This window comes from Neoarius graeffei, chromosome 4 (assembly GCF_027579695.1).
Source record: "Neoarius graeffei isolate fNeoGra1 chromosome 4, fNeoGra1.pri, whole genome shotgun sequence".
Taxonomy (NCBI): domain Eukaryota; kingdom Metazoa; phylum Chordata; class Actinopteri; order Siluriformes; family Ariidae; genus Neoarius; species Neoarius graeffei.
The window spans coordinates 46,216,350-46,241,740 of NC_083572.1; the positions used below are offsets into that span (position 1 = coordinate 46,216,350).

A 25,391-nucleotide genomic window follows, 5' to 3' on the forward strand; every position below is an offset into this window, starting at 1 on the left:
TTTCACAATGTAATCAATGATAATGTAATAGTCTTAGGCCTTAAAGCCAAGACAAAAAAAGAAATATTGACTTGTTTTATACATTGTGATGCCATGCATACAGCCACTCTCTGAAGTGACTGTGGCTTTTGGCCTGGAGCCGATGTCACCAGACAGTGCCCAACCTTCGCGGGGTGTTTCAACCCTTAACCGCTACACCCTCCAGCTGGCAGGTCAGCAGTGGTGGCCAGGTCACTGCCCATCAGCTCCAGGCCTCCAGCCCCCCTCCTCCCTCTTAAACCACAACCAGCATGAGGCTCTCTCTGCTGCCTCCCCAATCCGGCGCACAGCTGTCTTCCTCTCCTTGCCAGATATGCCGAGTGTAGTGAGCACCGACAATACAGACTGTGCTGGAAACCCTCTACACCCCACCTCCACTGGAAACAGCCATGCTTGCCAACCTTTCTCCCTACACTCCATGATGAGGTCCTGGTATTTTAGGCTCTTCCTCTCATGGGCCTCATCACAGCCTTCTTCCCAAGGCACAGTCAGTTCCACCAGGATGATTTTCTTTGCCTGCTCTGCCCAGATAACAATGTCAGGCCTCAAGGTGGTCTGGCCGATGGGGAGAAAAATGAGTTTCTTCCCCAGGTCGACTGACATCTCCCATCCTTGTGCCCCCTGGAAGATGTTGGTCCTGGCTCTTTTTACAGAGGATGTCTTCTCTCCTGCCCTGACAAACTGCAATGATGGTACTTGTGGCTTGAGTGATTGTGGTCTTCTCCTGGCCTGCTCAAAGATGTCAGCAATCACACTGAGCACTTGATCATGCCGCCACCTGTATCTCCCCTGGGCCAGAGCAGTTTGGCACCCTACTAAAATGTGGGACAGTGTACCCTTCTACCCTTCTTCCCACACAACTTGCAGAGTGGATCCTCCCTCAGGCCCCACCTGACTAAGTTCGCTGGTGATGGGAGTGTGTCATATACGGACCTCAAGAGGAAGCTCACACGCAAAGGTTCCAGCCTCCAGAGTTCAGTCCATGTGACCCTCCTGTTTGGGAGGTCCCATCTAGTCCATGTTCCCTGGGTTGCTAGTTCAACAGCCTTTGCCTTCCCCGTCTCTTCCTCTTGGTGACGCACTTCCGCTTGCACCATCTCCCTCCTCTGCTGGACACTTGCCTTCCTCCACTGGGTGACATGAGATGTTCCCAGTCCTTGCCGGCCAGTGCAGATATTGCCAATGATATCCCTCAACTCCAAGGAGCTTTCGGCTTGCCTGACTGCAGTGCCTGCTGCCCACTTACAGCCTGTTCTTGTTGCGACCCCCACATTACTGACTCGCTCGTCTTTTGAGTCTCTGAGCATCATTGCCACCCTGCACTTAGCCACCTTGAACTCTTCTACCACAGAGGAAAATGGAAGTTGGAGCTGTCCCGATCAAATGTAGAGCCCCACTGCTGTGAAGCTAGGAGGGATTCCAAGCCACCACCTCAGATGTTTATTCACTTTCCTCTCCACCCCCTCCACTGCAGTCATTGGGACCTCATAGACTGTCAGCAGCTACATCAGCCTTGGTAGAAGCCCATGCTGGTATATCCAGGACTTGAACTTGCCAGGTAGGCCTGACCTATCAATCCTCCTTAGCCACTTATGCGCCTGATTTACAGTGTCAGAGATGTTGTTTCTGTCACTGAGGGTGTCATCATACCACTTTCCCAGGCATTTAATGGGGTCCTCCCTAATTGTGGGGATCTGCTCACCTTGGACATACAGTCTGAAAGCATCGGTCAGTTTCCCCCGCCTTATCACCATGCTCCGTGACTTTCTGGACTTAAAAGCCATTCTCACCCATGATGCTAAAACCCCAAGAGTCTTCAGGATCCACCTTGCCTGCACATGTGATGTGGTTGTTATGGTGAGGTCATCCATGAATCCTCTCAGTGGGGGTTGTCTGCTCCCCGCTGCCGTGACTGGTCCCTTGGCCTCTGCTGCTGCTGTTATCAGGAGATTCATCCCCATGATGAACAGGATGGGAGATACTGTACATCCTGTTGCAATCCCCTTCTCCAGTGGCGGCCATGTGGTGGTCAACTTGGCAGCCTGGAACCACAGCTTGAATGACCCCAAGTAGCTGTTAATCATCTGCCTGATCTTGTCAGGGATGTGGTACTGCTCCATGGCCTTGTTGATGAGGGAATGGGGCATGGACCCATGTGCATTGGCGAGATCCAGCCAGACAACTGTTAGGTTGCCCTTACTCCCCCTGGCCTCCTGGATCAGATGGCTGAGAATGGTGGTGTGTTCCAGGCATCCAGAGAACCCTGGAATTCCCCCCTTCTGGATCGAGGTGTCGACATATCCATTCTCTGTCATGTAGGTTGTTATTCGTCTTGCCAAGACTAAGAAGAAAATCTTGGCTTCTACACTCAGCAGGGAGATGGTGCGGAACTGGCTGATCGCAGAGGAGTCCTTCTCCTTTGGCACAAAGCAGCCTTCTGACACTCTCCAGGTGGTAGATATGTTGCCCTTTGCCCAGATCATCTGGAGGAGCTTCCAAAGTCTACGTAGTAGAAGTGGACACTTCTTGTAAACTTTGTAGGGCAAACCACTTGGTCCAGGGGCTGATGCTGTTCTTGCCTTCTTCACCACCTCCTCCACTTCCTTCCAGGTTGGTTCTCTGGTCTCCAAAGGTCTCAAAGGGGATGGGGCCCTGGTGATCTTTGGGTGGCTGCTCAGATGTTCATACCTGTGTGGGTCACAGTGTATTGACCTCAGGGCTTCTTCGACCTCCTCCTTAGAGCTGGTGAGTGTTCCTGATCTAGCTTCTCCTAATAAGGCTTTGGTGAACCTATATGGGTCTTTGGTGAACTGCACCCTTTTTGCCCCTTTCTTCTTTCTCTGCTTCCATGTCTGCTCCACCCTTCTCAGCCTGTGAGGCCGCTCACGAAGTCCTGATGTTAGGTCTCTAATCCCCTCTTTTTCCCCTTCTGCGGCATTCTTGAACTGCCTGGAGAGTATCTTTATCTCTTTCTGCAAGCTCCGCATCTCCTTCTCCCTCCGATTCAGCTGCCGAGCATTTGGAGTGATGGTCTTCCTCTCCTCAACACCAAATCACTCCCTGGCCACATTGTAGGTAATTGCAGTCAGCATCTTGATTTTCCGTTCTGCTGTCCCCGCTAGAACAATTTCTAGAATCTTGCACAGATCCTCATCCAGCTGCTGCCACTCCTTGTTGCTGTTCATCTTTGGCCATTTCACTCTTTCTTTTATAGGTTGAGGTTGTCAGGAGGCATCAGAGTTGACCACCATGTGGTTAAGAGGCAAAGCTATTGCCAAGAGATCTCCAGTGCTGTGGGGTGCCTCCTGCCTGGGGTTCTCCTGCGTCTGACGTGGTGTTGCCACCCTGCGCTGCAATGAAGTTGCCTCCTCTCCACACTTGGCCTTGGCTTGATGGATCTTTAGCCCTCTGGTGTTCTTGCATATCTTGCCGCATTGGCATCTTACTTCTGGTGCCATCCCTGTCAGTGTGGTTTGGATGAGCCTTCTCGTTAGCCGTGTCTCAATCCTGGTCCATACCGTTATGTCCATCTTTGCGAGTCTCTCATCCTCCCCCCCTCTCGGGAGACTCTGGGGGTATTGCTCTGTGTGGTTATCTGTAGCTTTGGTGCCCTCTTGCGAGTGCCGTACATAAGGTTGCTAGCCTCATGCACCCATGCCAGGCTTTCCTGGAGGTCAGCTGTCTCTCCAGCATCACTGATCTTCCTCAGTTGCCATCCAGCCTTTCCTGAACGTCACTGGTTGCCCAGAGTTTACTTGTTTTATACATCGTGATGCCATGCATACAGCCACTCACTGAAGTGACTGTGGCTTTTGGCCTGGAGCTGATGTCATCAGACGGTGCCCAACCTTCACGGGGTGTTTCGGCCCTTAACCGCTACACCCTCCAGCTGGCGGGTCAGCAGTGGGGGCCAGGTCACTGCCCATCAGCTCCAGGCCTCCAGCCCCCCTCCTCCCTCTTAAACCACAACCAGCATGAGGCTCTCTCTGCTGCCTCCCCAATCCTGCACACAGCTGTCTTCCTCTCCTTGCTAGATATGCCGAGTGTAGTGAGCACCGACCATACAGACTGTGCCAGAAACCCTCTACACCCCACCTCCACTGGAAACAGCCATGCTTGCCAACCTTTCTCCCTACACTCCATGATGAGGTCCTGGTATTTTAGGCTCTTCCTCTCATGGGCCTCATCACAGCCTTCTTCCCAAGGCACAGTCAGTTCCACCAGGATGATTTTCTTTGCCTGCTCTGCCCAGATAACAATGTCAGACCTCAAGGTGGTCTGGACGATGGGGGGAAAAATGAATTTCTTCCCCAGGTCGACTGACATCTCCCATCCTTGTGCCCCCTGGAGGATGTTGGTCCTGGCTTTTTTTTAAAGAGAATGTCTTCTCTCCTGCCCTGACAAATTGCAGTGATGGTACTTGTGGCTTGAGTGATTGTGGTCTTCTCCTGGCCTGCTCAAAGATGTCAGCAATCACACTGAGCACTTGATCATGCCGCCACCTGTATCTCCCCTGGGTCAGAGCAGTTTGGCACCCTACTAAAATGTGGGACACTGTACCCTTCTTCCCAAACAACTTGCAGAGTGGATCCTCCCTCAGGCCCCACCTGGCTAAGTTCGCTGGTGATGGGAGTGTGTCATATATGGACCTCAAGAGGAAGCTCACACGGAAAGGTTCCAGCCTCCAGAGTTCAGTCCATGTGACCCTCCTGTTTGGGAGGTCCCATCTAGTCCATGTTCCCTGGGTTGCTAGTTCAACAGCCTTTGCCTTCCGCATCTCTTCCTCTTGGTGATGCACTTCCGCTTGCACCATCTCCCTCCTCTGCTGGACGCTTGCCTTCCTCCACTGGGTGATGTGAGATGTTCCCAGTCCTTGCCAGCCAGTGCAGACATTGCCAATGATATCCCTCAACTCCAAGGAGCTTTCGGCTTGCCTGACTGCAGTGCCTGCTGCCCACTTACAGCCTGTTCTTGTTGCGACCCCCACATTACTGACTCGCTCGTCTTTTGAGTCTCTGAGCATCATTGCCACCCTGCACTTAGCCACCTTGAACTCTTCTACCACAGAGGAAAATGGAAGTTGGAGCTGTCCTGATCGAATGTAGAGCCCCACTGCTGTGAAGCTGTGAGGGATTCCAAGCCACCGCCTCAGATGTTTATTCACTTTCCTCTCCACCCCCTCCACTGCAGTCATTGGGACCTCATAGACTGTCAGCAGCCACATCAGCCTTGGTAGAAGCCCGTGCTGGTATATCCAGGACTTGAACTTGCCAGGTAGGCCTGACCTATCAATCCTCCTTAGCCACTCATGCACCTGATTTACAGTGTCGGAGAGTTGTTGAAAACAACTCATTAGTGCACATGGCATGGGTAGCTTGCACTTCTGGGAAGGCATCAGTAATGCTGAATGATATGGTATGTACACATTTCAGAGCAATATGCTGCCATCCAGACAAACTGTTTTTCAAGGAAGGCCTTCTATCTTTCAGCAAGACAATGCCAAACTGCTTTCTGTACATATTAAAACTGGATGGATCTGTAGTAAAAGAGTCCATGTGCTAAACTGGCCTGCCTGCAGTCTGCCTCCTGTCTTTCTCCTATTTCAAACATTTGGCGCATGATGAAGCACAAAATATGACAAAGGAGACCCCGAATTGTTGAGCAAATGAAACTGTATGTCAGGCAATAATGGGACAACATCCATCCATCCATTCATTATCCGTAACCACTTATCCTGTGCAGGGTTGTGGGCAAGCTGGAGCCTATGCCAGCTGACTATGGGCGAGAGGCGGGGTACCCCTGAATAAGTTGCCAGATCATCGCAGGGCTTGGACGACATTTTTCTTTCAAAACTACAGCAAATGATCTCCTCAGTTCCCAAACATTTACAGAGTATGTTAAAAGTAGAGGTGATGCAACACAGTGGTAAATATGCCCCATCCCAACTTTTTTGAAATGTGTTGCTCATATAAAATTCAAAATGAGCATATATTTTTTAAAAATCAATAACATTTCTTAGTTTCAACATTTGATATGTTGTCTTTGCACTATTTTCAATGAAATATAGGGTTTCCATGATTTGCAAATTATCACATTCTGTTTTTTCTACAGTTTACACAGCATCCCAACTTTTTTGGAATTGGGGTTGTATTTCAATCCTGTCTATGTCCTTTACATATGGCAGAATTCACAATAATGTTGACTTGACTTGATTAAAATATGCACTTTGAGTTTTACTTAACGGTGGTATAGTGGTTAGCGCTGTCGCCTCACAGCAAGAAGGTCCTGGGTTCGAGCCCTGTGGCCAGCGAGGGCCTTTCTGTGCGAAGTTTGCATGTTCTCCCCGTGTCCGCATGGGTTTCCTCCGGGTGCTCCGGTTTCCCCCACAGTCCAAAGACATGCAGGTTAGGTTAACTGGTAACTCTAAATTGACCGTAGGTGTGAATGTGAGTGTGAATGGTTGTCTGTGTCTATGTGTCAGCCCTGTGATGACCTGGTGACTTGTCCAGGGTGTACCCCGCCTTTCGCCCGTAGTCAGCTGGGATAGGCTCCAGCTTGCCTGTGACCCTGTAGAACAGGACAAAGCGGCTAGAGATAATGAGATGAGATGAATGAGTTTTGCCTACATATAAACAAACTAATTTACTACGGAACTTAAAGAATTTAATTGATTATACTAAATTAGTCTTTTGAAATTTTGAATGGGAAATGAGGAACTGGGAGACAGACAACACAAGGTGCATTTCTTCTCTGTTTACTTTCACTTTTTCATCGACTTCTGTTTACTCTTATGCAGTTTTAGGTGCACACGCATGGCATTGGATTGCTCAGCTTGCTCTCTCTTTCTCTGGTTACTGGCTTCTTCTCTGCCAAAACACAAGAGATACTAATAAATAAAATGCCAGTAATCAAACACTCACTGACAGGTGAAACTCATCACATGTTACCTGCTAATTCTGCCTAACTTCTTGCCACCCACAGTTGATGTTCAGTCAAGCCCCTGCTGCCACACACCCCTACTGCTCAACTCAGGCTGCAGCTGACTCCACCCCAGTGGGAGAGATAATCTGCCACCACCATCTGTGCCCCTGTCTTGGGGACCACCATGAACTTAAAGGGCTGAAGAGCCAGATACCAAAGAGTGATTTGTGTGTTGAAATTCTTAATGCGGTGGAGCCACTGCAGCAGGGAATGGGTGGAACAGAGAGTGAAAGGGCATCCTAGCAGGTTGTATCAGAGAGTGAAGACTTCCCTTTTGAATGACAAGACACTCCTTCTTGATTGTGCTGTATTTTGTCTCTTGCACTGAGAGCTTGCAGCTGATGGACAGCATGGGGCACACCTCCCCCTCCACTACCTGGGACAAAATGGCCCCCAGCCCTTTGTCCAATGTGTCAGTCTGCAAGAAAAATGGAAAGCATAGTCAGGTAAATGCAATAACATGGTCCCACATAAAACTGCTTTCACATCAGCAAAAGCCCATTTGCATGGCTCCATCCACTGGACTGGATCTGGTGCCCCTTTTTAGTGAAATCAGTCAGTAGGCTGGTAATAATTGAAAAATTAGGTACAAACCTCCTGTAACAGCAAGCCAGTCCCAGGAACTGCCTCACTCCCTTTTTGATCCTGGATCTCACAATTGCTGCAGTCTTATCAACTTGAGGACACACCAGTCAATGACCCAAGAGGAAATCCAGATACCATACTTCCACCTGCCTAGTTGCACACTTCCTTGGGTTTGCTGAGTCCTGTGCATCTCAACAATCTGAGGACAACCCTCAGATGTTATAAATGTCTCTGCCAATCATTAGTTTAAATAATTGCCATCTAAATAGGCAATGGCATATGCACTGTGTCAGCAAAGGATTCTGTCCATGAGACACTGAAATGACGCAAGGGCCACAAACAAGACAAATGGAAGGGTCACAAACTGATGTAACCCAAACAGAGTGGAAAAGGCTGTTTTCTTTGGGGATGGAGTCAAGTGTATCTACCAATACCCCTTAATCATATCCAGTGTCAAATAAAAGCAAGACACCTAACTGATCAAGCAATTCATCAATGCATGGCATCAGAACTGCATCAAGTTTAGACACCATGTTGACTTTTTTTCTAAAGTTTACCCAGAACTGGACTGACTCATCTGTTTTGGAAACCACAACCACCAAGCTGCTCCAATCACTGTGCGACTCTTCGATTACCTCCATGTTTAGCATAGCCTTGAGCTCATTCTGAACCACAATTTTTGTGTTCAGGGAGCTGATATGGGTAGCTGCATACCACCACCCCTGGAGGAGTCTTAATGTGGTGTTCTATCAGGTTAGTGTGGCCAAGCAAATGTGAAAATCACATCATAGAACTCATTCTGCAACCTGGCAAGCTGTGCTCTCTGGGATGGTGAGAGGTGGTTTCCACAGGGGACCCAGGGGAGTTGGGCCACACTTTTTAGACTTACCTCTGGTCCCAGCTCCTCCCTATCAGGAGTCACTATCATCAGAGCCACAGGAATCTCCTCTCTCAATCATTTCCAGAGACTGAGGTGGTAAGTCTGAAGTGTATGAGCTCTATCCATTTGCCTGACTTCATAGTTGACTTCTCTGACTATGACCTAGAAGGCCCTTGCCAATTTACAAGTAATGTAGAGCTCAATGTGGACAGTAAAACAAGCACTTTATCTCCTGGTACAAATTCACAAAGCCAAGCCCCCCTATTGTACAGCCAGGATTGTTATTCTTGAGCCTGGAGCAAATTCTCCTGGGTTAGGTGTGGAGTAAAGAATGTATTAAATTTTATTTTTACTCATAGAAGGTCCCTCCTCCCAGTTTTCCCTAATTATGTCCAAAATGCCAAGAAGCTTGTGACCATAAAATAATTCAAATAAGAAGAACCCCATAGAGGCTTGTGGGACCTATTGTATTGTAAATAAGATGGGTTCAAGCTACCTGTTCCAATTTTTAGCACTGCCATGAACAAACTTACGAGTCACGTTTTCAAGCATTTGATTATACTGTTTGACCAGCTCATCTATTTGTGGATGGTACACTGGTATGAATTGGTTTACTCCCCAGTAATTCATAGAGTTCACAAAGTGTGTGTGACATGAAAATTGTGCTTTGATCAGTCAGGATCTCTTTCAGAATCCTAACTCGGGAGATAATACAAAAGAGTGCTTCTGCAACAGTGTGTGCAGAAATGTTGCATAGAGGCACTAATTCCAGGTATTGCATTGCATAATCCACCAAGACTAATACAAAGCAGTACCCTCGTGCAGATCAATCTAATGGCATGATAAGATCAATACAAAGTCTTTTGAAGGAGATCTCAATCAGTGGTGAAGCTCAAAATGGTGCTTTTAGGATGGCTGGCTGATTCACCACCTGACATTTGCAACATGCCGTGCACCATCTTCAAACATCACCATGAATGCCCAGCCATGTGGTCCATCAGTTGGTTCAGTGGACCATCAGTCAGTTCAGTGTTTTGTCCTGACCTAAATGCCTCATCATAGGATTATGATGACCTGCATGTAATAAAAATTCCCTTCAGCTCTTCAGGACCAATAGCTCGATAGGTTCCTTAAGAGTTTGGGTGTCCTGTATCACTCCATATAGCCTATCTTTAATAACTGAAAATATGGGTAGGAGAGTGCAACATTAGGCTGAAGGTTTTGACCACCAATTACTCTCACTTGGTCAAACGCATGCTTCAGGGTTTTGTCTTGCAACTGTTCCAACGGGATATCCCAAAGCTACCTGTTCCTGTGGAGAGTGGAGGGGTGGAACCCTTCCAACCCTCCATGTTGTCCTGTTGCAGAGCTGACCCAGAAAAGGATGCAGTCCCCTAAATTTTGCTGCTCCCGGACCCATCCACAAACAAATGCTTTGCCAATGCCTGAACCACAGCCAATTTGTTCCCAGAATTAGTGGATGGGTGAGGTTGGGACTAACTGCCACCCCCACATGATGCTTTTCAACCCTAAATTCAGGGTAAAATCAGGGAAGGCCTTAGGCACATCAGGGATGAGGCTCAAAATCCCTGCCTCCTTAAGGGGTTGATGATCCTGGAAATGCCTGGCTTTCCCACCATTACTGCAGACCTGCCCAAACTTTGTCCCAATCTTGGTCCCACCTATGGAGAGAGAGAGAGGGAGTTAGTGGCACCACTGACATGGAGGCTTGAGGGGGTGAGGGAAAACAGGGAGGGACATGGGTTTGGGGAACAGGCTTTGGGGAAATTGGCCCACATTTCCATGATGCAAGAATAGGGGAGGGGCAAGAAGACACAGGAATAGAAAGAGAGAGAGGGAAAGAAGGGGTGGAGGCACCTGTTCCTGGAAATATCCACGGGAGCTGTGGCTGGAGAAAGCTCCGGATGACCTGTGGGTGCTTTTCCTGGGCTTAGAGCAGTGCCTGGGAGTGCTGCTCCTGTTCTTCACTCAGGGCAACAAGGGCCTGGTGTTGGATTTGGTGAATGTTGAGTTGATGAGTGTCTGGAAGATCTCTGCAACATGCACAGACTCCATGATGGCATTTTCTGCTCAGTTTCCAGGTTTTGACACCAGTGTAACACTGCCAAAGCTCATGGGAAATGAAGAAATGGGAGACAGGCTTGCAACAAGGTGCATTATTTTCTGTTTACTTACACCTTTTCAGTGACTTTAAATTATTCTTGTGCACTCTCAAGTACACACACACACACACACACACACACACACACACACACACACACACACGGCACTGGGTTATTCAGTTCTCTCTCTGTTCACTAGCTTCTTCTCTGCAAGAACACAAGAGGTACACATAAAGACAATGCCAGTAATCAAACACAGGTGAAACTTATTATGTGTTACCTGCCAATTCTATCTGACTCCTCACCACCCACAGCTGATGCTTGATCACGCCCTTGCTGCCACACTTACTTTTTCTTCTGGGACACAAGATAAAACTGAGTCAGGTTAAGATGATCCCCATAGAATCCATATACCCTTCACCCATCAACCATGTTGTTCAATCACACAGTCACAGTATATAAGAGTCAGTTTGAACCTGGCATACCAAAGACACAAATAGGTAAGTGCATACCACTGGTTTTATAGATACATGGGATGCACTAGTGGACAGATACAATTTACTTACTTAATATAGTGTATGAGTATATTGTGTGTGTGTGTGTGTGTGTGTGTGTGTGTGTGTGTACATTTGATATATATTTGTTTATGATTTTGATCTTTATTTTGGTAAACATATGTATGCATCTACTGAAATTGTTTTTTATGAATGTCTCTTTTTTATAATACTACAAAATTCTCTCTCTCTCTCTCTCTCTCTCTCTCTCTGTCTTTTAATATTTACATAGCCATGTCTCCTCATTTGTTATAACACTTCCAGATCATGAACTCCTCTGCCGGCTCTGCATATGAAAACTTCAACCTCAGCCTGCTTCCGAATGTTACTCCAAGGGACAGCTTTAGCAATGCACTTACAAAAAACATAGTGGCCATGTTAGTGTGGCTGGCCCTTACCATTCTCAATGGTACCATGACATCCACTTTCTTTAGACACAACTTTTTCTATGAGGATCCACGCTATATCATGTTCATTTATATGGTCATTAACGATGCAGTACAGCTGACGCTTGTAACAGGTCTGTATGTGGTAAGTGTTTAAATCAAGTTTCCACTAACTATACCAGTTAATGTAAACCATTCAAAAAACCTGTAGAGGGTCAAAAAAGTTAATGTCCTTTCTTTTTGTCAATTATGGTAAAGTATTATACATATATGATAGATGAATAACAAGAGGGTGCAAACCTGTATGCATGTGACCAACAGTATAAACAAATTTAAAAAAATAAATTAATATATTGAACTTCTTTGATATTTAAGATCTAGGATCTTGTAATCATTGCCACACCAAGAAAGTTAATATCACATTACTGATGTAATGAGACTTTGTCCAATATATTCAGAAAACCTTGAGCATGGAATGAAAATACACTAAATCATCTCATCTCATCTCATTATCTCTAGCCGCTTTATCCTGTTCTACAGGGTCGCAGGCAAGTTGGAGCCTATCCCAGCTGACTACGGGCAAAAGGTGGGGTACACCCTGGACAAGTCGCCAGGTCATCACAGGGCTGACACATAGACACAGACAACCATTCACACTCACATTCACACCTACGGCCAATTTAGAGTCACCAGGTAACCTAACCTGCATGTCTTTGGACTGTGGGGGTACACTAAATCATAGAATGTTAAACCAATGTTAAGCTGTGCCAGTTTATCTGCTTCTTTATGTTTTCAGGCAAGGCAGCTAAACCCTTTCTGGTTCTATAGTAGACTTTGTGCTCAAAGCATCTCTCAGTCTGCCCCAATCAGTTTGTTTACTTCAAAATGATGTCTAAATTTATTTTTATTACTGCTTTGTTCAGTTTCAATCCTGCTTGTCAGATCTGTGCTTATCTGAAAATCTGTTTGTTATTGAAAGTGCTAGCTGAAAAACATATTGTGCTTATATAGAATTGGTCTATAATGTTCTTTGTTTTCAAATTGTCCAACCTTTCTTAAGGTGAGCTATGCTTTCTCCAAAATCCTGGTGTCTGCCTGTTGCCCACTCATCATGACAGCTGTTCTGACGACACGCGCTACACCTCTCATCCTTGCTGGGATGGCCATAGAGTGCTACATCTCTATTTGCTTTCCCCTCTATTACAGCCACATGTGCACAGTACAGCGCACCTTCTGGATCATCGGGGTTATTTTTGTTCTAAGTATAATACCCCCCCTCACAGACCTTTTTGTAACTCTTGCCAAGGAGCCTGCATCCTTTTTCTTAAGCTTTATCTTCTGTGACCACTCACTGCTCTTCCAAGACCAGTCCATCTACTACAAGAATTGTGCTTTTGACAGTGTCTATTTTTCCTTTGTGTTTTTGGCCTTGCTCTACACATATTGCAAGATAATGTTGACAGCACAAGCAGCCTCCACTGACCTGGTGTCTGTGAAAAAGGCACGGAACACAGTGCTGCTCCATGGTGTGCAGCTGCTGCTCTGCATGCTGGCTTTTGTGGTACCATCCATGCAGGCTCCTCTAATCCAATTGTTTCCACAGTATGGTCTGGAGATACGCTACATCAACTTTCTGCTGGTATACATCATCCCACGCTTCTTGAGCCCTATGATCTATGGGGTCCGAGATGAGAAATTCCGAAAATATTGGATTAGGTACCTTCTCTATAAGGTCAACAGGGTGAAACCTACTAAACACTTGCCTCAAAAACAAAGGTGAATTTCAAGATCTTTGATACTGTATGTCCAACGTATTGAATAATCATCATGTACAAATGAGATTTGTTCAGAAATATGAAGTGATTAAAGAGAACCAGAGAAATAAGGATCCTTTGTGAGGATTATGTGAAATAATAAAACTATATAATAATTATTACATTTTACTTAAAGAATATCTCTTACCTACAGACCCTTTTGGGTTCTGAAAACACAAACTGCTTGCCTAGTTTCAACCATCTCCTCAATTTCATATGGGTCATTAGAAAAATGTACAAATCATCCATTGCCATGTGAGTGGTGCATCATTCTGATTATTGTCTAAATTTAGTATTTAACGGCAATTAAATATTAGCAGTGTAAAAACATTCCAGACCTTGATTCTGTTGAAAAAGCAGAGTACTTTTTAAAAAGCATTTAACAAAACTGTGCACAAAAAAGGTTAAAATGAACATGTGCAAAGGGTTCATCTGAACAAGACCATTGTCACTAATGTTTTCCTGTTACTGAAATTAGTGCAGTATCACACTCAGTAACGGTATGGTATGAACATATACTTAAATTCAAGTGAGGACAATGTAAATAGTAATCCTTATTTATTTGTTTGAGGCTTCAGTTGTTAAGCTTATTAATATTAGTAGTAATAATATTGTAATAATCCATGGTGGAAGCCATGGGTGAGGGAAGAGAAGCAGCTTTTGGATCAGAAGGTTGCGGTTCGATTCCTTGGATCAGCAGGCTGGTTGAAGCACCCTTGATCAAGGCAACTAAGCCCCTACTGCTCCCCAGACTGCTCTGGGTATGTTGTACATCACTCTGGATAAGAGCATCTGCTAAATGCCATTAATGTAATGTAATAAGACTAAAATACAATCAATAAACATATCCTCAGAGAAGAAACTCCAGTAATATGTTGCTGGTGCCAGATATTCTAGAAGCTTCACCAGAAGGTTAATAGTACAGTTAAAAGGTTTTCAGTACTATGCTTTCCATTACTTCCTTTCCTCACAACCACCTAAGTTCATTGTAACTGCCCTTAAACAGGCTGTCTTTAATTTGTATACCAGTATGTGCATTTATCTGTCTTTGGGGGACAAAAAATTATTTATATATATATATATATATATATATATATATATATATATATATATATATATATATATATATATATATATATATAAGTCTTATTACATTTTTTTTACACTTCAGTATATTAGTGCCAGATAAACTGACTCTATGGGACAGCTTAATAAAATAATAAATCACATAATTGTCTTTAAAACAAATTGAAACTTGTCTGCTGTAAATATACTAATACATTTATCTAATTAATTTAAGTATGTAACAATACATTAATTTCAAAAGCCAGCAAGTATACTTTGATCTTACTTCAAATTTGTATTATAGTATATAGTTTATAAATACATAACTTTGGGATATACTTTAAGTTTAAATTGTTTAATTTTATAAAATGCACTTGTTAGATACTTGTTTTAAAAATACCTTTCTTAATGTTTACAACTGACATTATTTACCACATGAGGTAACATGAACAGACCATGTTCTTCAATATTCAATATCCCCCAAATAACATGAACAAGTGTAAGAATAAATGTAATGGGTTTTGTTTGTTTGTTTGTTTGTTTGTTTGTTTGTTTGTTTGTTTGTTTGTTTTTTGGGAGTTGCTTGTTTTTTTGTAGAAATACTAATAAATAATCAACACCTGCTTTAAAAACATTTTACCCTTAATGATCTCATCAAAATTAATCTGACAATCATGGACATGAACTTAATTAACATGTTATGTAAATTCACTGGATTACATTAAACTTGATTATGGGTAAGATCCCATGACTACAGTATGTTAAAAATATCTTTAAATACAGATAACATCTAGATACATATCACTGGTTATGAAAAACTACACTGTAAAAAATGATTTGTTGTTTTAACTTAAAAAAGTTAGTGCAAGGGTTGCCTTAAGGGCTGCCTTAAAATTTTGAGTTCACTGAAATTAATATAGTAAGTTCACAACAATTTAACTTACTATGTGAATTCCAGTGAACTCAAAATTTTAAGGCAGCCCTTGCACTAACTTTTTTAAGTTAAAACAACAAATATTTTTTTTACAGTGTATGAATTTCACAGAATGTTGCATGACAACAGATAACATGCCACTAAACAGTCAAAGGTGCTGACTGCAAAGTCTTCTGAAAATTTCAAAATTTTAAAAATTATTATTATTATTATTATTATTATTATTATTATTATTATTATTTTAATTGTGCATGGCATTTTCCTATGTCTTGCAAGAACAATATCATGCGGACGAGATGTGATCAATTTGATGTTCTGAGGGTCACTTTTCTTGGTTTTGGGATGATTTTCCTACCTCTTAAGGTAAATAGTATGGCCCTACAGAAATAACTGAACCCGGGGAGCTTTAACTATTTAGCATAACTATGGAACTGTGTCACACCAAAATTGCAATGTGTGAAAAACATCATGGCAATTAAAAATTTATCAGCAGATCACATTACAACCAAAAGCTGAAACATGCAAGCATCACAGATCCTTATAATTTATTCACAAATGTATTTATTTATTCTGCCCACTGCACTCTGTGTGTGTGTGTGTGTGTGTGTGTGTGTGTGTGTGTGTGTGTGTGTGTGTGTGTGTGTGTGCGCACTTGCGAGAGCGCGTGCATGTTCATTGCTTCAGATGGTTTAAATGCAGAGGAGGAATTTTGCTGTGCTTGAGTGTACATGTGACAAAAATAAAGGCTTCTTCTTCTTCTTCTTAATTTACCCACAAATGTATTTATTCCACTTGAAAAGTGTATGGCAAACCAGCTACAAGATTTGGAACACTACAACATCCTGAACTATTTTGTATTTGGGACTTCTAAATACACCAGAGATGCTAAAGGCATACGAAAGTACAGATGCCTACCAATATTTTGAGGCAGGTTTCGTGCATGCTGGAATGTTTTGGGAAATTCCTGATTAAGGAAAATACCTTATAGAAGAAGAAGAAGAAGAAGAAGACTTTATTTGTCACATGCACACTCAAGCACAGTGAAATTCGTCCTCTACATTTAACCCATCTGGAGCCATAAACACACACATGCACATGCACAAGTGAGCAATGAGCACACACATACCCAGAGCAGTGGGCAGCCATGCTACAGCGCCCATATATACCACTAGTGTGCCAGTTGTTGTCAAACACAAAGCTTCCCTGGCAATATGGCCGCATAAACAAATCTGCAGTTATGACGATGTCATGTGAAAGGCCCCTATAGACTGGCGACCTGCCCAGGGTGTACCCCACCTCTCGTCCAAAATCAGCTTGTACTGACTCCAGCTTCCCCCACCATCTTGTCAGATAAGTGGTATAGATAATGGCTCGATGGACGGATATGTTAGGACTAGGACTGTTTTGGCCTCTAGAGGCCGCTGTTATTTCCTTTTCATGTCGTGTTCATTTTGGCCTCTAGAGGCCGCCACTGTTCCTGTGTTTTGAGTTTGTGATAATTGCCTAATTATCTTCACCTGTGTCCTTAATTAGTTTGTCTATTTATACCCCTGAGTTCAGTCCTCTTGTCACGGAGTCTTTGTGCTGTTATGTTTATCTCCAGTTTCCTTTGTACTGTGTTTTTTGATCTTCTTAGCTTTTGAATTTTTGCACTTTGCTTTTCTTTTGGATTATACTCTTTGGGTTTTTTTGTCTTTTGTTTTGCCCTGTATATAGTGTATATAGTTTAAATAAACCTTTTGATTCTTTTTCTACTTCCGCCTCACGCCTCTGCATTTGAGTCATCCCCCTGGTGGCCTAGTGGGGGTTTGCTGGATTATCACACCAACGAACCAGGTTCGAATCCCAGCAATACCCTAACAGAAAGACTCCGTCATGACCGACTCAGCAGAGGCTGCTTCAACTGTCTACCCGGCCAACCTTCAGGGAATTATGGCAGCTTTGACACGCTTCGGAGCGACCATGGACGCTCATGGACGTACGCTCACCAGCCAACGTGAGGCCCTCGCTCGCCACGAGGAACTGCTTCAGCAAATTGGGAAAACCCTGGCACAGCTGACATCTCTGCCTGCATCTCCTGATCCAGTTCCTGCTCCTGATCCAGCTCCCACTCCTGCTCCAGTGCCTCCTGCAATGCTGCCTTCTTCACCTCGCGAACCCAGCCTTCCTGCACCACAGAGGTATGACGGCAAGCACAGTGAGTGCCGAGAGTTCCTTACCCAGTGTCAACTCACCTTTGAGCTTCAGCCTACCACCTACACTACGGATCGCCGCAAGATTGCCTTTGTGATCACCTTATTAGCTGGTAAGGCGCGAGCCTGGGCTACTGCTATCTGGCAAAGACAGGGACCTGAGTGCTTTGATTTCCAGCTGTTTTCTGAAGAGATGCTTCGGGTCTTCGATCAGGCAGACATCAGTACCGACGCAGCCCGAAAGCTCATGTCCATCCGGCAAGGAGGAAGCGTCGCAGATTACGCCATCTCGTTCCGAACACTCGCAGCAGTAAGTGGATGGAACGAGACTGCCCTGGTGTCAGCCTTCCACCATGGTCTGTCTGACCCCATCAAGGACGGTCTGGCCTCTATTGGATGCCCAAGTGACCTCGAAACCCTCATCTCACATGCTATTCGTCTGGACAACAGGATGAGAGAACGCCACCAAGCCTTGAGCCCCCCCAGCCTCCCTACCTCTACCTGGAGACCGTCTACCTCCTTCAGTGACTGTCCAGAACCCATGCAAGTGGGTCGTACTCGCCTCTCCGCATCTGAGAGGGAGCGCAGAAGGAGGGACAAGTGCTGCATCTACTGTGGCAAGCCTGGTCACTTCCGAGCATCATGTCCCGAACTCTTGGGAAAAGGACTGCCCCGTCCAGCCGAGGGAGGGTTGTGACGGGGCCTACCCTCTCTCCCGGACTCCCTGGCCAAGGAATCTACATCCCGGTCTCCATCTCCTGGGGTGAGTCTGTCCACTCTTGTCAAGCTTTGATAGACTCAGGGGCGGCTGGGAACTTTATGGATATTCACTTCGCCCAAAGCATCAATATTCCGACTGCACCTCTTGAAGTCCCACTGTCTGTGTCTGCCCTCGATGGCCAAGCGTTAGGTGATGGAAGAGTCACCCAAGTTACTTCTCCAGTTTTCCTCCAGTCTCAAGGTCACAAGGAAGAAATATCCCTGCACCTGATTCCTTCACCTGAGTTCCCAGTTATTCTAGGCCTTCCTTGGCTTACTCGCCACAACCCTCGCATAGACTGGGTAACAAGCCAGGTTGTGGAATGGGGCCCTGCATGCCATGCCTCTTGTCTGCTCTCTAGCTCTCCTGTGTCTCCTGCCGAGCCCCCTGATCTCACCGAGTTATCTCAAGTTCCCACAGAGTACTGGGATCTCAAGGAGGTATTCAGCAAGAGCAGGGCCGCCGTTCTTCCTCCGCACCGGGCCTACGACTGTGCCATCGACTTGCTCCCTGGGACTACCCCTCCTCGTGGCAGACTGTTTTCACTCTCTCAGCCAGAACGCAAGGCCATGGAGGAATACCTCAAAGATGCCCTGGTCTCTGGGTTTATTCGACCCTCCACTTCACCTGCTGGAGCCGGCTTCTTCTTTGTCGGCAAGAAGGATGGGGGGCTCCGACCATGTATTGATTACAGGGGCCTGAATAAGATCACTGTGCGCAACCGATATCCCCTTCCGCTGATGTCCACAGCTTTCGACCTGCTCCAAGGCGCCACCGTCTTCACCAAGTTGGACCTACGGAACGCATACCACCTCATCCGTATCCGACAGGGAGACGAGTGGAAGACTGCCTTTAACACCCCGTCTGGGCACTACGAATACCAGGTGATGCCCTTCGGACTCACCAACGCACCAGCTGTTTTTCAGGCCCTAATCAACGACGTCTTAAGGGACATGATTAACCTATACGTTTTTGTCTACCTCGACGACATCCTTATCTTTTCCAAGACCATGCAGGAGCACCGCCACCATGTCCGCCAGGTTCTCCAGAGGCTGCTACAGAACAATCTGTTCGCCAAGGCCCAGAAATGCGAATTTCATGTTCCCGAGGTCTCCTTTCTGGGATTTATTGTACGGACAGGCCAACTCCAAATGGACCCTGCCAAGACCCTGGCCGTCCGGGATTGGCCTACTCCCAAGTCCGTTAAGGAGGTTCAGCGGTTCTTAGGATTCGCTAACTTCTACCGCAAGTTCATCAGGAACTTCAGTTCTGTGGCAGCACCCATGTCAGACCTCACCAAAGGGACAGGTGGATCTTATGGCTGGTCTCCTCAGGCAGAAAAGGCGTTCAAAGGCCTCAAGGACCGCTTCTGCACGGCACCCATTCTGGTTCTCCCGGACACCTCCCAACCATTCATCGTGGAGGTGGACGCCTCGGACAGTGGTGTCGGCGCGGTGCTCTCTCAACGTTCGGAAGGAAAGCTGCACCCCTGCGCTTACTTCTCCCACCGCCTGAGTCCTGCTGAGTCCCGGTACGATGTGGGGGATCGAGAACTGCTAGCGGTCAAACTGGCCCTTGAGGAGTGGAGGCACTGGCTGGAGGGAGCACAACATCCATTCCTGGTTTGGACTGACCACAAGAACCTGGAGTACCTCCAGCAAGCCAAGAGACTGAACCCTCGACAGGCTAGGTGGGCCCTGTTTTTCAGTCGGTTTGACTTCACCCTCTCATACCGCCCCGGCTCCAAGAACACCAAACCTGACGCACTGTCCAGACTGTTCTCTGCCACTAACAGGGAGAATGAAGTCGGGCCTATTATCCCTGTGTCCCGGATTGTGGCCCCTGTCCGCTGGGGTATTGAGGAGGCTGTCCAACGAGCCCAACGCCAGGACCCCGGTCCTGGGACGGGGCCACCAGGCCTCTTGTACGTCCCACATCAAGCCCGGGCCAAGGTTCTCCAGTGGGGTCACTCTTCCCCTCTCACCGCCCACCCGGGAGCTCGGAGGACCCTGGACTTCCTGAAAAGACGCTTCTGGTGGCCTAACATGGAGAAGGAAGTAAGGTCATTTGTCCTGTCCTGTGAGGTTTGCACCAGAACCAAGAACCCACGACAGCGTCCCCAGGGTCTCCTGCATCCTCTGACCATTCCCCGGCGTCCCTGGTCCCACGTGGCAGTCGACTTTATCACGGGTCTCCCTGAGTCACAAGGTAACACGGTCATTTTGGTCTTAGTTGACAGATTCTCCAAGGCCTGCCGCTTCATACCACTGTGCAAACTCCCCTCTGCTCTTGAAACTGCGAAACTTTTGTTTAATCATGTCTTCCGAGTCTTTGGTCTTCCACAGGACATCGTCTCAGACCGAGGGCCCCAGTTCTCCTCCCGAGTGTGGCACGGGTTCTGCAAGGTCATCGGAGCCACTGCCAGCCTCTCCTCTGGGTTTCACCCACAGTCCAATGGTCAGACGGAGAGGCTCAACCAGGACCTGGAAACCACCCTGCGAGGCCTGGCTATGGATAACCCGACATCGTGGAGCACCTGGCTGCCATGGGCGGAGTACGCCCACAACACCCTGCAGTCATCGGCCACCAAGCTGTCGCCATTCCAGTGCCAATTCGGGTTCCAGCCACCTCTGTTCCCGGACCAGGAGGAGGACGCGGGGGTGCCCTCGGTCAACCAATATGTGAGACGGTGTCGCAAGACCTGGAGCAAGGTCAGGAAGACCCTCATACAGACCTCCAGAACCAACCAGACTCAGGCCAACCGCCATAGAAGACCTGCACACGCTTTCCGCCCTGGGCAGCGTGTTTGGCTGTCCACTAAGGACCTTCCACTGCGGGTGGAGAACCGCAAGCTTGCTCCTCGCTACATTGGCCCCTTCAAGGTGGTGCGCAGGGTGAACCCTGTCTCCTACCGGCTCCAGTTGCCCCGGACTCTGAGGATCAACCCCACTTTCCATGTTTCCCTGTTACGGCCCGTACTGATGTCTACGTATGCCCCTGCCCCTAGGAACCCCCCACCCCCCCGCATCTTCCAGGGGCAGACTGTGTTCACTGTGAATCGCCTGCTTGACTCCCGCCGGGTCCGCGGCAGGTTGCAATATCTGGTGGACTGGGAGGGCTATGGTCCTGAGGAGCGCTGCTGGGTTCCTGCTCGGGATGTCCTTGATAAAGAACTATGTCGGGACTTCCATTCGGCCCATCCGGATCGCCCTGGGAACGTCAGGAGACGCTCCTAGAGGGGGGGGTCCTGTTAGGACTAGGACTGTTTTGGCCTCTAGAGGCCGCTGTTATTTCCTTTTCATGTCGTGTTCATTTTGGCCTCTAGAGGCCGCCACTGTTCCTGTGTTTTGAGTTTGTGTTAATTGCCTAATTATCTTCACCTGTGTCCTTAATTAGTTTGTCTATTTATACCCCTGAGTTCAGTCCTCTTGTCACGGAGTCTTTGTGCTGTTATGTTTATCTCCAGTTTCCTTTGTACTGTGTTTTTTGATCTTCTTAGCTTTTGAATTTTTGCACTTTGCTTTTCTTTTGGATTATACTCTTTGGGTTTTTTTTGTCTTTTGTTTTGCCCTGTATATAGTGTATATAGTTTAAATAAACCTTTTGATTCTTTTTCTACTTCCGCCTCACGCCTCTGCATTTGAGTCATCCCCCTGGTGGCCTAGTGGGGGTTTGCTGGATTATCACACCAACGAACCAGGTTCGAATCCCAGCAATACCCTAACAGGATAAATGTGCTAGTTGCCCTAATTATAAATTGCCCATTGTAGCTTCACTACTAATACAACACAACCCTGCCATCTTATGGAGATATAGGGACACAACTGCCTGGAGCCTCCAATGTCACATCACCAATATTGCACATCTTTAAATCCTATCATTTGAATCTAAGAAGGATAAATAGATACCAGCTTTTATTACATACATATTGGCCTTCCCTCAATTCTAAAATAATTTTAAACTATCACATCCTCACTCACAGAATGGATTGCTTTTACACATGATGTCATGTGCACCTAAGTCCCCCAAACATAATTACATCATAAATTAGTTATATGCCTCTCTTACCTCAGAATACTCTGGATATGATGCACCACAGACCTCATCCAAAACACTTTAATGGTGTATAATGCTACAAAACCCATTTCCAGAAAAATTGGAATTGTCAGGATGCAGGCACTTATGGGTACAAATACAAGTGAGAGCAGGTGCATCGCAAACTGATAAACAAATCCAAATCTTGAGACAAGAATTAGAGTCAAGGTTGTGCTAGAGGTCAGTCAATCAGCAAACAGGATGTCAGAGGTAAGTAACAGTTTCAGGATTGAGAGAATAATGTAGTGGGGGCCAGAAACATTAAGAGTCAGGTCAAAACAGCAGCTTGGTATGATCAGGTACACAGATGCAGAATGATACTTCGCAGTGAGCTGGAGTGTTTGGTGTGCTTATATAGGGCATTGGAATAAAGAACAGGTGTAATCCCAATCAGTATTCAGGAGAGGGAGGGCACTGTGGTGCTTGGGAGTTGTAGTCCATGGTGGCCATGCTTGAAAGCTGCCATGAACTCGTGCAGTCACTGACAGACACCCCCCCTCCCCAGAGGCACTCACTCCGGGACTGCTATCCTTCCTGGGGCACCCACGCTTTCTTGATGCTGGTTTTTCAGGGTGTTGACTGTGATATTCTCGAGTTAATAAGGGTTAAGAATGTCCATGGCAGGTACCCAACTGTGCTCCTATGGACTACAACCCTCTCAATCCACTAGGTTTCCTTGTCTGCATTGTGAGTTGAGGATCTTATATGCCTGATACATCAGTCCTCCTTCTCCCTCCGCTGCGGCTAGGGTTTCAATGGTAGGTGTGTTTTCAGCAAGTGGTCCCAGGATGGAAGGTTTGAGGCAGAATATGTGAAAGGTGGAAGATAAGCAGCAGTGTGGTGGCAGCACCAGTTTGTAGGACACTTCAGTGACCTGGTGAAAGACTTTGAAAGGACCAATGTACCTGGCACTAAGCTCCTTGCAAATGTTGGTGAGTTGTCCCAAGGGAACAATGGAGGTTGATATCCAAGAATGCATTGAAAAAGCATGGGTTGGTTGGTTGAGTGTCAGAGGGAGTTCTGAGCATATTTTGTCCACAGAAGAAACTGGGACCAGTCCTTGGTGTTTTTGAAGCAGAATACCCTCAGGAAGCATCCTATTTCTTGGTTCGCACATTCTACTTGGCCATTAGACTGAGGGTGGTGTCCTGAGGTCAGACTCACTGAAATGCTGAGCTTATTCATGAAACTGACCCATAATCTGGATGAGAACTGAAGTTCCTGATTACTCACAATGTCCTCAGAGATCCTGAAGTACCTGAACACTTGGTCAAATATGAGCTCTGCTGTTTCAAGGGCTGTGGGTAGACCGGGCAGGGGAATGAGTCTGAGCACCTTGGAGAACAGGTCTACCATCACCATAATGACTGTATTGCCTTGTGATCTGGGTAAGTGTGTGATAAAGTCAATAGCCAAGTGGGACCATGGCCTCTGGGGTATGGGCAGTGGCATGAGTTTACCTGTGGATGGAGCTCTAGGGACTTTAGCTTATGTGCAAACTGAGTAGGATGATATGAACTGGTTGATATCTGTTCTCATGTTTTCTCACCAATACTTGGTTCTGATGAGTTGGTATGAGTGCCTGCTATTTGGGTGTCCTGTGGCAGGAGATGAGTGAGCCCAGGTGATCAGGCAACCCCAGTACTGAGGTGAGATGAACGTGAGCCCCAGGGGACAGTTCACAGACAGGTGGCAGAGCTGGTTATGGGCCAGTTCCTTATCAATTTCCCAGGAGAGAGCTTCACAAAGCACTTGGGCAGCAGGATCGGTGTGGACTCAGGACTAGTCATGGTGGAGACACAAACATGATAAAGCATCAGCTTAGTGTTTTGGGAACTTGGGCAGTATGCAATGGTGATGTTAAACCTGGTGAAGAACAGTGCCCCTCATGCTTGCCATGGATTCAGATGTTTAGCAGATTTGAGATACAACAAGTTCTTATGGTCTGTGAGTATGACAAAGGGTGAGTGACCCCCTCCAGCCAATGTCTCCACTCTTCCGATGCTAATTTTATAGCCAACAGTTCTCAGTTCCTGATGTTGTAGTTCTGCTTGGGTGGTGTCAGTTTTCTGGGAAAGAATGCTACTGGATACAGCTTGGGTTTCTCTCCAAAATGATGGGAGAGGACTCCACCAACTCCAGTCTCAGAAGTATCCACCTCGGTGGTAACTAGGTTTTAAGGAATCTGGGTGTTTAAGATAGATGCTGAGGTGAAGGAGGATTTGACTTGGGAGAAAGCATCTTCTGCACCCGGTTCCATTCTAGGTGCTTGGGACCCCTCTTGAGTAGGGATGTGAGTGGCACAGCAATGGCACTGAAACCCCTGATGAATTGTCAGTAGAAATTAGCAAAGCTGAGGAATCTTTGGAGTTCTTTGACCAAGGTGGGCTTGGGCCAGGAGGTGATGGCAGAGACCTTGTGGGAGTCCGTACTAACCCTGTTGGCATTTATGATGTAACCTAGGAACAATATATTGGACACTTGGAACTTGCACTTTTTTGCTTTCATGTATAGTTGGTTTTCCAAGAGTCTGCCAAGTAATGCTTTGACATGGACATGATGACTGGTTTCATCTGGGGGAGTAGCTCAGGATGTCATCAATGTAAGCAATCACATAGCATCCCTGAGCATGTAGTTGATCAGGCACTAGAACGCACTGGGTGTAAAAGAGTCCATAAGGCATGACCACATATTTGTAGTGACCAGAAGTTATGCTGGATGCTGTTTTCCACTCGTCCCCCTCCCAAGTATGCACCAGGTCGTAGGCACTTTTGAGATCGAGCTTGGTGAAGATATGCACAGATCTAAGCTGCTGTAAAGTTGATGGGACCAGGGTAAAGGATACGGATATTTCACAGTGATTTGATTGAGACCTCTGTAGTCAATGCAAGGCTGAAGACCTCCCCCTTTTTTCTCCACACAGAAGAGCCCCATGGATGCTGGAGAGGTGGACAGACAGCTATACCCCTACTATAGTACCTCC

At 46.4% G+C, this 25,391-nt stretch overlaps 1 pseudogene; it reads left to right on the forward strand.

The window, feature by feature from the left end:
• The first annotated feature begins 11,501 nt into the window (after positions 1–11,501).
• On the forward strand, positions 11,502–16,617 carry LOC132884380 (odorant receptor 131-2-like; annotated as a pseudogene).
• Positions 16,618–25,391: the final 8,774 nt, after the last annotated feature.